Genomic DNA, 15,091 nt, shown 5'->3' on the forward strand with positions numbered 1-15,091 from the left:
TCAGTCAATGGCACCTACTAAGCAGAGTTAAAAATATCAGTTGATCCATTCACAGTTTGGTGTTTTTTTCTGGCCTTACTCAGTTTTAATTTAATGCCAGTGGATTCTATGGAGTTAGAGGTCTACAGAGTTTATATCATAATATTTTAGTCAACTCTTGCAGAAGCCAGATGAGTAGAGACAGATGCAAATCATAGCGATTTAAATATCTAATTCTTACTTTCATTTGACTAAATGAGCAATAAAGATTAATTCAAAGAATTTAATTTTTACTTATTTTCTTAATGCAAGGTTGAACTATAAAGATGTGGATTTTCAACTAGCATGAGTCACACCACATTTGCTACTTCTTTTTGACAACCTGGAAAATAAACTAGCTTCACATTTGAATAAAATCCTCTGAATGTACATTTCTTCAATTACCTATTTTGTGTATTTTGTTTGAAAAGGGAAAATTACATTTTTTATTTAAGGGACTTAAATTTTAACTCTTATAATTTGGGTCACTCTTTCTGTGTGGAAATGGGAATTTGATGTGGTATGTATACAATCAGAGATTGCTTTTACATTTGCTACATAAAATTATGGTTTAGATACAACAAGTGCTGAAACATTCTACATTTAGAACTGACTTGTAAAACAAAAAAAGGTATTATGTGGTCCGCACGTGCTTTGTTTTATGAGCAGTAAATGGTCTTTCACATGTTTTTTCACACATAGACTTGAAGAGAAAAAAAGTGTTACTGATTCTTCAAGACCTCATAATTAATTTTTTTTCCACTTTGAGTCCAGAAAGAAAATATTCTTCCTGGATACCCAAAAAAGCATGATTCCAGTTTTCTCTTCTAGTAATATAATAATACTCTTCTCAAGTATGAAATGTCACACTCTTGTTTTATGGATAATATTTTTGAAAAACAATATTACTGTTTTCATTAATATTTGGAAAAGATAATTTTAACATGAAAGACTACTCATGAATACACAGTAACTAAATACATGGAATATGCTTAGGCAGTAATATTAGGAGACATTTTGTAAATGTGAAATGTAAATTCTGTCTTTAAATACAGTTCTTTATTCCATCATTTCAATTAATAAGTGAGTATGAGAATTAAATTTTTAAACTAATTTCCTCCATAGTCACTGAAGATTTTAATACTGGAGAAAAGAATTAAAATGCATAAATCTTTTAGCAATGCTCATTGGTACCTTATAGTTCTGCTCCCAAGAGTTTTCAATCTCTGAGGAAAAAACCCTCTTTTGTAAAAGTGAAGTTTTTTGCCTACTGTCCCTAAAAATGTGAGAACCTTTATACCCAGGAGGAGTGCTAGGAAGTGTGGTAGGCTCTTAAATTACACACCTTATGCCCTAATGCAAGGCTCCAATTTAGAAGATGCTCTGACCTATCACCATAATGAAAATATTTTAAAATGTTAGGTTCACTAATCATAGACATAACACAAACACTAGATCAATGTTTTTTTTGCAGATATTAGTACCAATAGAGCAATAGATAGGAATGGAATTGAATCTACATCAAAGTTTTGGAGACCAGGCCATATGTCTGGATTTAAACGCACCTAAATATTTCCTCCAAGGACATCCTCTTTTGCGGTCCCTTGAAGACATTGAAAAAACCACACACCAATTTGACTTGTAATTCTTATAAAACAATCCAAACTTATGTTTGCATAAAATCATTCTTTTACTTGCTATTTGTTGGTTTTCAGCAACCTTTAACTGTGGTGAAACATCCACATGACTGAAAAAATTAATTCTAGTCAAACCTTTGTGCAATAGAAACTGATGCTAATAATCTCATACCTGGGCACTGGTTACTATGATCACAGTTTACATTCCTGACACCGTCTCTGTGGTCTCCCCAATTTTATGCCCAGAAAAAAATCAAAATTGCCAGCACACATTCCAGACTGAAATTTAAACAGCCAAAAATCATTCTACCATTAAGCAAGAAGACAATACAACACAAGGAAACTAAATCCAAATACATTTAAATTGCTGTTTTAGCCTCCACAGCCTTTTCATATGATTCATACCAAAACAAAATTAAAAAAAAAAAAAAAAAAGAAACTATACCCCCAAACTAAATCGGGATCACAGCTCTGAAAAAGTGCAAAGCTTCATATTTTTCCCTATTTCTAAAATGTATCAACTGCAAAATGGCAGTGTGTTAGATCAAAATTAAAACCACATGAAGTGAAATATCAAACTTCATGCTCAAAAGAACTAAGAAAGTTCTCAAGACACAACCTCAATTTAAGAAACAAAATTACAAGAAGTCATGCAGAGCAGTATTCTCCTCCCCTCACTGGAAATGTGCAGCTCTTTATTATGGAAAGGCAGTAGCCTCTCTGTAGTAAGGGTTGCAATCAACTTCCATTATAAAGCCCTATTTTAGCCCCCTGTAACTTTGGCTTGAAAAACTGGAATACAAATTGCCATATTTTCTCCAAAAGAGAAGAAGAGTAGCTGAGGATTTTTTTGTTTATATGGTGAGATGGAGAGATTAGGGTTTTTTTGGGGGTTGTTTGTTTGTTTGTTTTGTTTTGAGTGGTGTTTTGGGGGGGGGCAATTTGAGGAAAAATAGTGTGACTGTTACAAAGTTTAAGTCAGTGAGGAAAAAATATCCTGTTTAAATTTTTACTTAGTTTTTTGATGGTGGTGGTGCCATATCTGCCCTTATTTGCTGAAATTATTTTCAAATAATTTAATAAACCTGACCCATTCCTTTCTCAGTTAGGAGGGATGGAACTAATTTTTTCTGCGTATGATAACAGTAAGAATATTTTACTGATGACTTTAATAAATATAGGATTAGGCAATCTGATCAATATTTTCAAAAGCAAATCACATCTGGGAGTGTGGTGTGTATCTCAAAGTGAAGTATAAGGCACATGTTGATCTACCTGGAGTTTTTGACACGTGATAAGTTTCTGGAGCTCTTTGCATCATATTGGTTGGAATTTTCATCACAGAGGGAATGACTAAGTATTAAATTAAAAGACTGCTTTTAGAAATGCCAGAAGAAAACATATACTTAATTACCGAGGGCTAGTGACTTCAATCTAGAGACTGCCTAATGACACTGTGGTTTATACTAACCACTCCCAGCATTCAGCCTTATTTATCACGCCTGGCTCATTTCCTAGGATTAGGTCCAGAATAGCCCTTGGCCATATAGGCTCTTCAGCAAACTGTGTAAGAAAAGAAAGCAAGCCTAGTCCATGGAAACATAATTCTCTCTTTTTTTCAGGTAGTTGTTATCCCTGTCTGTATCTAAGCATTTTAAATTCTTTATGATTAAAGACCTGGAATTCCTCTAGATTTCATCGATTCACTGAGGGGAAAAAAAAAAAATGACAAAACACCCCATATATGGCTCTCCTTTACTTTTGTGTAAACTCTTTAGAAAAGGTTTATAGTACTATTTCCATTCTATTAAAATTATCTCTTCGGTGTTAGAAAGAAGGCTTTTTTGCCCTGAAGGCTTAATCATATTATGTATAAAAAGTTGCATATATATGTTTACATGTTTATATAAAATATGCATTTCCATAGAGATACTTGAAACAAGAGATTATTTTACATATTTACACCTATTTATACAGGTTTGGAGAGTCAAAGTTTGTCATGTACTTTGTTATAACAATAAGTATTGTAATTGTTTGTTACATTAGTATGGTATTTTAAAGTCCCAACAAGATGCATCAGAATATAAAATTAGATGCTATTGTGATCATATACACACAATATTGCATACACGGATGAATCTGACTTTGGATTATTTTCATGTAATACTTAAGATGCCCTTGTGAGATCACTGTGTCTTATAGTATAACTTAACTCTTTGAACATACTACAGTAAAGTTATTCAAAGTTCAGCAATATTATTCTAATGTTATTAAAAAAACCACTACAAATTTAGAGGTTTTAACAAAAAATGTCATCTGAAAGGTTTTAAAAATATAATAGAAACCTCTCTACTAGAAAGATGGTTCTACTGAACAAATCAGACTGGTTTTAGTAGGATATACCTGTAAAATAAATCCTAAAAATTTAGAAGCAGAAGGAAAACTATTAATCCTGTGCCAAAATACTGGAAAGTAGGGAAAAGATGCCCATATTTTTTCTCTTTATAGCCATATAAGATAATTTTTTTAATTCTTAACTGGCTGTTTTCATTGTGATAATTAAAGTTGAGACCCATTTGAATTTTCTTTCACCATTCAGAATTCTTAAAACCCAGGAACACTAATATCACTGTTTATACAATGTCATTAGGGTTTTCTTTGGATAATAAGTATGTTCTTCACACAAGCAGCAAGGAGAAAAGAAAATTGTGTGCACAATTCCCCTGAAGGAAGCAGCTGTCAGGGATCAGGCAAGACATTGCTGGCAATAGCTGTTGGAGTTTTGTGTGTGTTGCTGAGAGAGCAGCAGAAAAGTTTGCCTAGGCACTTTCTCAAGACACGACTATCGACTAAAAAACTCTGAAAAGCCACAGCTGGAAGCCTAGGAAGATCTGAGGACAAGCATTTAGGGTGAAAGACAGGTGTTCAGCAGATGAGTGTTTACCTGTTGATTTCTCTAATCTAGAAAACTGTGGAATGTTGGCCACAGAAACAAAATCAAACTCTTGCCTTCAGGCAAGTCCAAATCAAAGAAGGAATGTTTCCCGAACAGAAACTGTAATTCTCCTACTTGGATGACCATAGGTAGGCTTCAGAAAAAAATATGTAAGGAAAAACATGAAGGCAATTGAAGGAAAGATGCAGTTGTCAGAGCTCAGGATATTTATACAACTTTGTTGAGTTTTGTACTTCTCAAGACTATGTGGACTGTGAGATTAGGTGAACTTCGTGTGAATATTTTCAGGGTTAATTTGCTCTGTCTAAAATAATTAGTTTCCCAAACAAGATTTAGTCTGATGCTGCAAATACTCATGATGAAATTTTCAGAGGATGATGCTGAAGGTATTAGAAGTGTCACCCCTACTTCTTACAACATTTGTGATGGTCTGAGAAAGGTAGGAATGGCACACATAGAGACAAATGCTTAAAATAGTAAACAGATCAATAATTTAGAAGTCAAAAGTTCACTAAAGTTGATATAAACAGAATATTTTTGCTTTTTGGATCAAGACTTTAAAACTACTGATTTATGGTATGATCCAATATTGTGACTCAAAAGAATTTTTCCATCTGATCAGTTATCTAAATTGCAAATGAAAATCTGGTAGTATCTATGATAGAAAGTTAAAGATTATTGGTTTTTTATTTATGCATTTAATAATACAATGATTGGGAGAAAAATGTGTTTGAGGCTTTTTTTAATTAGCAGCAAGAGCTGAGAATATTAGTTACTCAATATTTAGCCTTATTATGAGAGTTTTTGGAAGGCTTAATCCATATTTGACATCACCTACACCTAATTTTCTGTGCTTATTAAATAACTGCTTTCGGTTACTTATTAAGGCTATATATTAAAGTAAATAAGACTGCAAAGAGACAAATATCTTTTTTCCCCAGTTTTAGATCAGCCTCAATTTCATAAAACTGTCACTCAAATTACAATATTCTACTCTCGCTTTCAGTGAGGTACAAGCCCAACCAAAAGCCCCATTAAAGATTACTTTTTTACATCCTTTGCATGGAGAGTTTTCCGCAGTCCTTTGAGTATTTTCATAGAAAGACTAATAGAATTGGGTGCATGCCTGCACTCAGAGGCTTCAAGAAAACTCACCTGAAATACTGTTTCCAACTTTCTGTGACAGAATTTTTTGGCAGGAAAGGAGTACTTCAAAATTTGCTGGCTTTCTCTAGGATACTGTTGAGTAAACATTTAAGAAAGAAATTGGCTAGAAAGAAGATTAAATCTTCCTGTTATTTCAGTTAATGAAGTATTTCAGAGAGAACATGCTGAAAACCTTAATATTCCCATGAGCCAATATATAATTTTAATAGGATAATTGTTCCCTTGTTAATATTAGTTCAGGTATCCTTTCTTCTTCCTCCTTTTTTATTCCTTTAAACTGACACTTTTGAAGTAACATGTTGTACAAATATTTCCTAAATGTCATTTCTAAGTTGAATGCATAATGATTTGTAGTTTTTCTGCTATGTATATATCTGGCAACTTTCCTCAGCATAAGCCAGCTAACATAACTCACTCCAGGCTGATTTATTATTTTATTCAACCAGGTGCTTCCTGGGTTTGGCAACTTTGGCAATGTTATTGTCTATAATGACTTTACCCTTGGTGCTTGATGATGCCAATGTGTGCAATGAATTTACTGGCACCAGCAGAGAATATTTCATTCCCTTATCTCTTTGTGAAGAATCAAGCTTCGTCTTGCATATTGCTTGCTATTCAATACGTCTCATGTAATCTCTCTGATTTCTTTGATACCTCGTCATTTCCAGAATGTTTAGTTATGATTCTTCTGAGCCAATAGCTGTTCATAGAAGTAGAAATATATCTTATATATATATTATGTTGAAGTTTCTTTATAATTATTGTCACTGTTTATTTTTTCTCTCACGATGTCTTTCGTTGGTCATCTCTGTTTTTTTCAGGAGATTGTATCATAAACAAGTTTTGTCTTTTTAAAATAGATCTGGAATATCATTTGGTAAGATTCAGGAATACACAAAGTACCTCTATTTCTGCAGAGGAAGGAAAACTCTTTTTTTTTTCTTATTTACTGTATCAGTGTCTCCTTTGTAATTGTGAAGATAAACTAAATTCAAGTGAAAAGACTGAAAATTCTATTACTATTAAATAGATGGTATTTATTTAAACTGCAGTTTCTGAAGTTTTCCCTGAACTTGAATAGCAGTCAGGTAACTGCTGTACAGTCTACAAGAAAGCTTTCTTTGTCAGTCTGGTTTATCAGATATAGTGCCACCACTGATTTACAATTTGGTCTATGGTGTTTAAAGGGTATTTTATTTATCAGTTGATGACTATTAAGTCTTGTACCTGAGCATTCATATTAGACCTGCACAATTTCTTACTCTGACAAGTCTGAATAGTAGTTGCTGCGTATTGGAATGTATGTTTGTTTCATTTTTGTTTCTGCAAAAAGACGTCGTTCTCCTATTAGATTTCATGTTTCCCTGAGTAGTAGTTTAAGAGACAGTTTAACTTTTTTTACCTTTTTCTTATTACTCTTGTAAACTTTGAACCTCCTGTTGCTTAGAGGATTAAAATAGGATGACTACTGCAACCTAAAGTTTTGCTAACTTTTAAGCACTTATATCCTAAGTACATATTTGTGTTTTTTAAAGGGATTCTCATTACAATCCAATCTTTGCCAATTTTTCATTACTTACTGGGTTGCAAACCATGCAAAATGCAAAGTTGTGTTAAATCTGAATTTAGGATTGATTTAATGGCAAAGATTTTGTCTTCCTTACTTATGTGTCTCAGGGGAAGACAAACCCTTTTTTAAGTAAAGAGTTTTCAATATACATGGCACTACAACTACAACTATATAGACAGTAATCATACAGGAAACAATAATCTGTATCTACAAATTTTACTTATCCTCTCATCCCATGTTCTTCCCATGATTGAGAGGATCGGAGTAGCTTTGATAAACAAGCTGCCCCTTTAAGATAAATGAGATGGTTCAAAACCCAGGACTACACTTTACACTGGAGAAAATAAAGACAGTGACCTAAATAACAATCTCAGTCTATGGTCAATTAAGGCCATACACAGCAGATCATAAAAAAAAAGAAAAAAAAAAAAAGACTTGTAAAAAAGCTCCATCTGGTTCAGAAGACAGTGGCCAGTCCCATAAATAACACAAGCTGTCAGGAAAACATCATTCCTATAGTACTCTGTGTATTGGCTTTTTGTCCAACTACAGATCCACTAAAAGGAGCTTCAGAACTTGCATAGGATTGGACCAAACTTATTTCTTCATCTCACCACAAGTGACACATTCATGAGTTGTTACCAAATTAACAAGGTGGAGAATAAAATGTACAGAAGTAAAGAATATCGACATATAAAATTCTAGAATCCTATTGCACATGCACACATGCACAGACTCACACACACACACACAAAACTCACACAAAAAAAAAATAAATTCTGGGTTTTCATTTCAACTGAGCTTTTCTGAAACCAGAAAACAAAACTCTTCAGCAACATTATATTTGGAAAATGTAGTTGCAAACTCCATGCCACAATGTGAAGTAAAAGAGGAACAACTAGTTTTACTTTACAATTGTATTTTAAATAATTCCGTTGGGAGCTAATAAGTAGTTGGCAATACTAAAGACAGAAAGGAAATGCTTCCTGCTTTTACTGGGTTAAAAATACCATTCATTTTTTCACATTCAGAAGATGTTTTTCATATTGGAAAAGGAGAGGTCATTCAGTACTGAACATTTGGTAGCATCTGTTACTAGGTCAGAAGGTGAGAGTGCTGGGTGCTGTACAGTCATATGATAAATAAATAAATAAATGTTCTGGAAGTTTATGAAATTGGTGCTCAACAGAATGTGCCTGTGAATTTTCTAGATGGAAGTAAAATTTCTTAAAATTGATGATTGGAAATGCTAATACAGAACAATCAACAATGCTGAGGTGATGTTGAGCCCTGACAAAACAGGAGAAGGATCCACAGGCCCAGAACTGCCTCTGGAGTTTCCTATCACTTACTTCAAGAAAGCATTTTGCATTCCACTTCTCCTCCAGGTAATGCCACTTGGTGTTTTCTCTCTGATTTTGAATTTGAGGTTCAGGATTTGTGGTCTCCTAGGAGAGGATTGAAAATTACTTTCAACGATCTTACCAATTTTGAGAAATTCACTCCTGTGAGGGGTAGCAAGCTTCCTTGGTCCAACCCTGCACTAAAACACATGATGGAGCCACCACTTTACCAGAGTGTTTCATCAGGTTTACTTAAACATCCTCCCCTCTACCACAGAGGGAGACAAAGGATTCTCCATTTTTCTACGGTCTACCCTAAGGAAAAGAACAAAAGACATACAGTTTGTATATTTTCTTAGTTATATAGTTCAGAGCTGAACTTTGTTTCTGAGAAATCAAATGGTTACTCCAACACTCAAAATATTAAAGCATGTGAAAGTTATGACATCAATGGAGTAAAGATATTTTGTGGATATTTTGCTTGCTCAGAGGTAAAATGGTGATCCATTATTTCTTCACTCTGCTTTGCATTCAGAAGAAAACACATAGAAAATTCACTTTGAAACATTTCCTTAAAGGTGCAAGATCAATCCCTAGAGAAATTCACAGCCTGGAGAGAGCCTTGTGCTTGAGTTTGATAGTGACAGATAGCAATGGAGTGCAGTACTTAGTGCTCAGAACTAAGAGACCATTATGTGTACAACTCATAGTGAGATCATGGCAGAATAAAGCTTTCCCCAGCCCCACCCAGAAGTGTGGCTGGCTTTGTAATTTTAATTGGTCTATGTTTGTGGAGTGGGGCCTCTATTTACTTATGGCTTGGGGCTTGTGTTTACCAAGCCTGGTGGAGGCCAAGTGTCATATCACTGAAGCTTAGTTCCTGCAAGCTCTCCTGCTATATCTTGAGGCACTTTTCTTTTCAGTATCTGTGCCTGTCTAATTCACGAGCTTCTGTGAAACAAGCACAGGAGGGTACAAGGCCTACAGGGAGGAATTACACCTAATTACTCAAATAATTGCTAGGCTGTTGCCTTCTTAGTCACTGAAAATAATTTCCAGGTCCCTGGCTTTTATAGATAGTCTTCTAGAGGCAGGAGGACACAGCCCCCTTTTTAACTCAGCCCATTCACTCACAAAATCAGAACACTCGAGCCTGCAAAATTAATAAGCACCACTTCCATTACATATATTTTAGGTTGTTGTTGCCGTGGCGATAAAGTCAGGGACATTGAATCTCCTCTGTTGAGCCATTGTTATCATCCCTGGCCATCTGCTGCAGAGGAGTGATATTCCATCTCATTTGCATGATGACTGATATATGGGAGGTTTGGAAGGACATATGCCACAGCAATCATGTGATGAAAATTAAAGTGAAAGTTTTGGGCCCAGAGCCGAAAAAAATCTGTGTATGCGCATGAGGCTGTTGATGTGCAAATGTGAATCATATTGAGAAGGTTTGAATAGGGAGGTGTGACGTAAAGAGGGGACACAAACGCAGGTGCTTATCTCTAGGCAGTCAAAGGCGCTGGATGTCATATCATGGGAACTACCTTTCAAAGACACAGCTTTAGTGCACAGTTCAGCACACAAGGGAGGAGAAACATATAAGTTTTGGAAACAAAAATAAAGTAAGTTTAACAACTTTTTCACACTACTCTGAACCCATTGATGTTTAAGCAACTTGTACTGTTAGTAACTTTCTGTCTTTTTTCTTGTTTGTGCTTTTAGTTTGCAAAAAGCAAAAAATCCTGTCCATATATTGATGTTGAAAGCTTGAGAGATTTGTATTAAGAAGTTTGAGGGGGTTTAATCCGTGTTTAAAATGCTCTCTGCAAACTTTTCTTTTTCGTTTAAATGACACTAATGCTGTTTCTTCTACAATGTATGCTTGGTCATTATCTTAAATGCTATTTTGGGCCTCAATTAAAAAATAGCTACTTGTAACTGCTTTCAGAAAGCTTTCTGAATAAAATGTCATGGTGTAATTGCATTTATACTGCCTCAGTAAAGCCTTTGTTCATATACATTTTACAATTGTGCAAATTTGCAGCTCTAGCTATTTGATTTGAGGAAATGATCACAAGGATACTTTTCCTCTCATTTTGAAAAGTTACTGAACTTAAATACTAGCTTTTAAAAAAAGAGAGAGAAAATAATGAGGCGGGAGAGGGAGAGAGTGGGACCAGTGTATTTGTAGGAACTGTTCGATAGAAGCAGGTTCACTTGCAGTTATGTATTACAGACCAAAGAGCTTTCTCATGATTTTTTGAATGCTTTAAAATCATGCATAAGGTTTTTGAAATTAAGATTATTGATCAAGATATTTATTAGCTTTACTCTACAGGAAATAAGAGTCTTTCAAAGCATGGAATTTCAGTCCTTTAAATTATTTGGGATTCAGAGAGTGAATTGAGAGCTTCTGATTAAAAAAGCGAATACTGTACTTCAGAATGCAGAATGAATATATGTGTCAGGAAAATCTTTAGAAAGTTAAATCACAGCAATATCAGGAAAGGTTGAAGAATGAAATGAACCTTCTGGGACAACATTTTGCAGGAGGATAATTTTTATGAAATAGCATTTGATGCTAGAGAAAGTCTGTTTAACACTCTGATCAGCAATCTCTCTCTCTCTCTCTCTGACTTTCTTTTGTCTTTAACAAAGCACTTAGTTCAGATGTTTGTCTTCCTTCATATGTAAATAGCAAGACAATCTTGTGCAAGGTGCTGTGAATTTTTCATTTAAGAGATTAAAAGCACAAATCCCAGATTTTGTCCTTAAACTGTAAAACTGTATGGGATGAACTTTGTCAGCTAAGAATCTTTGTAGGATTCAAAATGACCTTTTATTACCTCTTTTCTCAATTAAATTAGTTAATTGTGTAGATGTGTCTTCTTTGGTTTGGCTGTGTCATGGTTTTGTAATTCTTGGGGAAAATTACAGCACTTGTGATGAAAGCTTTCTCTGAGACAATAATATATTTCTGCGACAAGGTGACTAGCAAATAATACAGATTTGGAATCAGGAATTTCTAAATATAGGAATTTCTAAATATAAGCTTTGCCTTTTAACTTCCCACTTTGGAGCATTTTATTTTGACTTGTAAATATCATCTGTGTATTACAGTACTTTCATGCCTGCAGGCTAAGATTACCAGTCTTCCTTTTTTCCTCCTCCTTCTAAATATTCAATTACTCAATGGTAATTATTATTATGTGGCCTTCTTGGCTTACTGCATTATTAGATTAATATAGATTTCTTGTGCCAAATTAGCGGAAATCACTGTTATACACAACGACGAATCACTTTTTTTCTTTTAAGTTTTATTTACTTTGTTGAATAACAGGAAGACTTTGACATTATGAGATTTTATTCTTAAGACTTTTAATATATCTTTGAAAGCTGAGCGGGAGAGTGTACCTTTTTGTTTTGCTTTTTCTTTTGTAGATTTCTAATAAGTAGAAACTTTGGTTAAATTACAGATTAATTCATTCAGATGTCTATGAATAGGGACCTTTGTGAACGAAATTGCAGTTCAACCCCCTGATCTCTGGTTATCGTGACAGAGGTGTGTAGCAGAGGTGAGAAAACCGAAAATGAAAGACGGGGAGCTGTCCAGGGTACTGCAGCTGACCAATATTTCCTATTACTGCACCGAAAAAAATCTTTGCTGAAGTGTTCACAAAACTGCCACCATTTGTTACTTCTTGTTTTCCTCTCAAAAACAGAAAAAAACCCCCAACCTTATAATGAAGTTAACTATAAAAGACGTGTATGAAAAACTTGACTCAGGAGCATGTCATCTTTCTGTTAATCGCAAATACACCCTCATATCACAGTAGCTTTCAAAAATTGTTTATTAAGATTACATTTTTAGTCAAAGTTTTTTGTCAAAGTTACAGACAATAAAACTTTTCTGGTCTAAATTAATCCATGTGCATAACACAAACGGTTTCTATGGTAGTGCTGTAATGTAAACAAAACAAACAACAACAAAAAAACCCAGATCCCAATCTTGCATTACTTGATTGCTTTTGAAATGAATTCTTGTCCTTATGTGACCTGAAATGTGTGGTTATAAAGCTATAGAAATCCAAACGCTCATATTTGTTTGATATGAAATGAAAAAAAATAGTTAAATTGAAAGTTTAACATCATGAAATTCAAAATCCCAAGCGGTATATAAACATTAAAAGAAACTTTGGACTGCTAATCCTAGGAAATGAGTTTTATGGATTGAATTCAACAAGGCTTCAGAAATGGTTCCATCTGCTGCCTAGCAGCTGGTGAAAGGATAAATTTAATTCATTAATTCATTTGGAAAAAAGGATCCAAGTAGTAAAGACTGCACTGCTCATAATGCACATAGGTGAAAACCAAAACTGAAATTAGGTCCAGTTGATCATCTTTGATAATGAGGGACATTTTCTTTGTAATTGTTATAATTATCTTGATCAGGCAGTTGACAGTATATTGTCAGTATATGCTGTTTGCCAGTATTTGTATGTCTCAAAAAGTTGAGAACAGTTCTGGAAGAAGAACTCCTCTTCTGCGAGGAATATCCCTACTTTGTGAGTTACAGATTGTGTAGTTTAAATACTCATGTTGTTTCACTGAAACAATATTTCTGTCTTTCTATGAATATTTGCAACTTCTTTCCTATTAACTCAGTTTAAGAATACAAAATACACTACCATTGAAATTATAAAACAGACTTATGCACAGTTAAGTCACCATAATAATCCAAATCCAGAACGTTAAATGTAAAGAGTTTAATACTTCACTTTTATGTTAGGGTTACAAGTTTCATCTTTTCTTTCCTGTTTTTACCCATTTTCTTTTCATGGTAAACACTAAAAACTTGGAGTATGAGTGAAAAATATAAGTTAACAACTGAGAAACGGTGATTTTTAAAGATCCAAAGTTTTAAATGCAAAATTAATTGGACAAATTCTTCAGTAATAAATTGACATTTAAATTCTAGCTATAAAGTTATCCAGATTATCACTACCTCCAGATAATTTTTTTTAAAGTTTTTTAAAGGTTGCCTCTACTTAACTTAATCTAAATCACAAGCAGTGAGTGCAGAGTTAGTTAAAGCTTTTGAACAGTGAGGTGGTCAACCGGTAAAGGCTCTTGTTCATCTTATATCAGACACACAGGTAAACCTGTGCCTCATTACTTGCTGATGAATACATAGGACTGATGAACCTGTTATCCTGAAACCAGCTAAATGTCTGCCAATGCCTATTTTCAATGTTTCTGCTTGAGATGGTGATTTCATGAATGATATTTGGCTTTTCCCATTTCCTCTGTAGCCCATAGCTCACTGTGGTGGGTTTGTTGGATTTACTATAAAGGTTCTGTTCGCACCCTGTGGGTTGGGTTAAGATTTAGGATTTATGCATTTACTTCTACTGTTGCTTTGTTTATACAGCTTTGGTTTAGTTTTGATCCCTTTTTTTTTGCCTTTGAGGCTCTTCCACAGTGTCAGCTGCTGACTGATAGTAGGAGAACGGCCTCGTGGTGTGAATGAAAGGGACCTAGCGGTTGGTAAACAGAGATAAGGAATAAATAGAGCACAGGCAAAAGGAGATAGTTCTGTGGGAGCCCAGATTGCCGCCAGTCTGTTCAAGTGAGATGCAGTGCCTGTCCTTTTCCCAGATTAAATTAGTGTGCGAAATCTCCAGTGACCTCCTCCCCTTCTCCCCATACTCTTTAGCCAAGCTGAACAGCCTCTGCTGTAAAGTATTCATTTTATCCAGGGACAAGTTGGACAATAGAACTCTCCCTGTTACTTATGGACAGCTGTCGTGATTCATAGGGCTTTTCAGCATTTCATTTTTCATAAGAGTTAAAAGGGTTTTACCTTGTAACTGACGAGAGGTTAGAAATGCAAAGATGCCAGCCCTGAGGTTGCCTGTAGTAAAGAAGTTAATAAATAAATATCACACACACACACACACACAGATGCACAAACACATCTCCTCTCCGGTGTGCGAAAGGCTGTGTTTTTTGTTAGTGCTGCTCTTCTTATTTACAGGGGTTTAATTGTGATAACATGATTACACTGAAGCATGAACTGCATGGAGAAATTAACAAGCAGAGGCACAGTGATATGCAGGGCCCCCAAGGTTCCCTAAATTAAAGGTGACCAGTGTAAACTCAGTGAGTGCCCTTTTCTATTCTTTGCCCTTGCTTTTGCCTACAACTCCTATCACTTTATTACCTGCAAATAACTCCCAGGAAAGAGTAAACACTCATGAGATACCTCTGTGGTCTCGTATTTTTTTTTAGTGATTTACTGCAAATATATTCAGCATTTTGACTGATTAAATAGACCTTCGGCAACCTTGAGGGTCACTGTGTAGAGTATGTACATAGAAAATGCATCAGCCCA

General features: G+C 34.7%; 1 protein-coding gene across 4 annotated transcripts in view; it reads left to right on the top strand.

The window, feature by feature from the left end:
- ST18 (ST18 C2H2C-type zinc finger transcription factor) overlaps positions 1 to 15,091 on the top strand; it is a 232,199-nt gene that overhangs the window by 123,009 nt on the left and 94,099 nt on the right. Inside the window, exon 1 of one of the 4 annotated variants that reach the window (XM_027728146.2) lies at positions 10,249 to 10,319. The exons of the other annotated variants lie outside the window; for them this stretch is intronic. The gene's annotated coding sequence lies outside the window, so the exon portion shown is untranslated. Of the gene's footprint in view, positions 1 to 10,248; positions 10,320 to 15,091 lie in introns of those variants that run through there. 4 annotated transcript variants of the gene reach the window in all.

The sequence above is a fragment of the Pipra filicauda genome, unplaced genomic scaffold, assembly GCF_003945595.2.
Source record: "Pipra filicauda isolate LSUMZ 115617 unplaced genomic scaffold, ASM394559v2 scaffold81_size6448238_pilon, whole genome shotgun sequence".
Classification (NCBI taxonomy): domain Eukaryota; kingdom Metazoa; phylum Chordata; class Aves; order Passeriformes; family Pipridae; genus Pipra; species Pipra filicauda.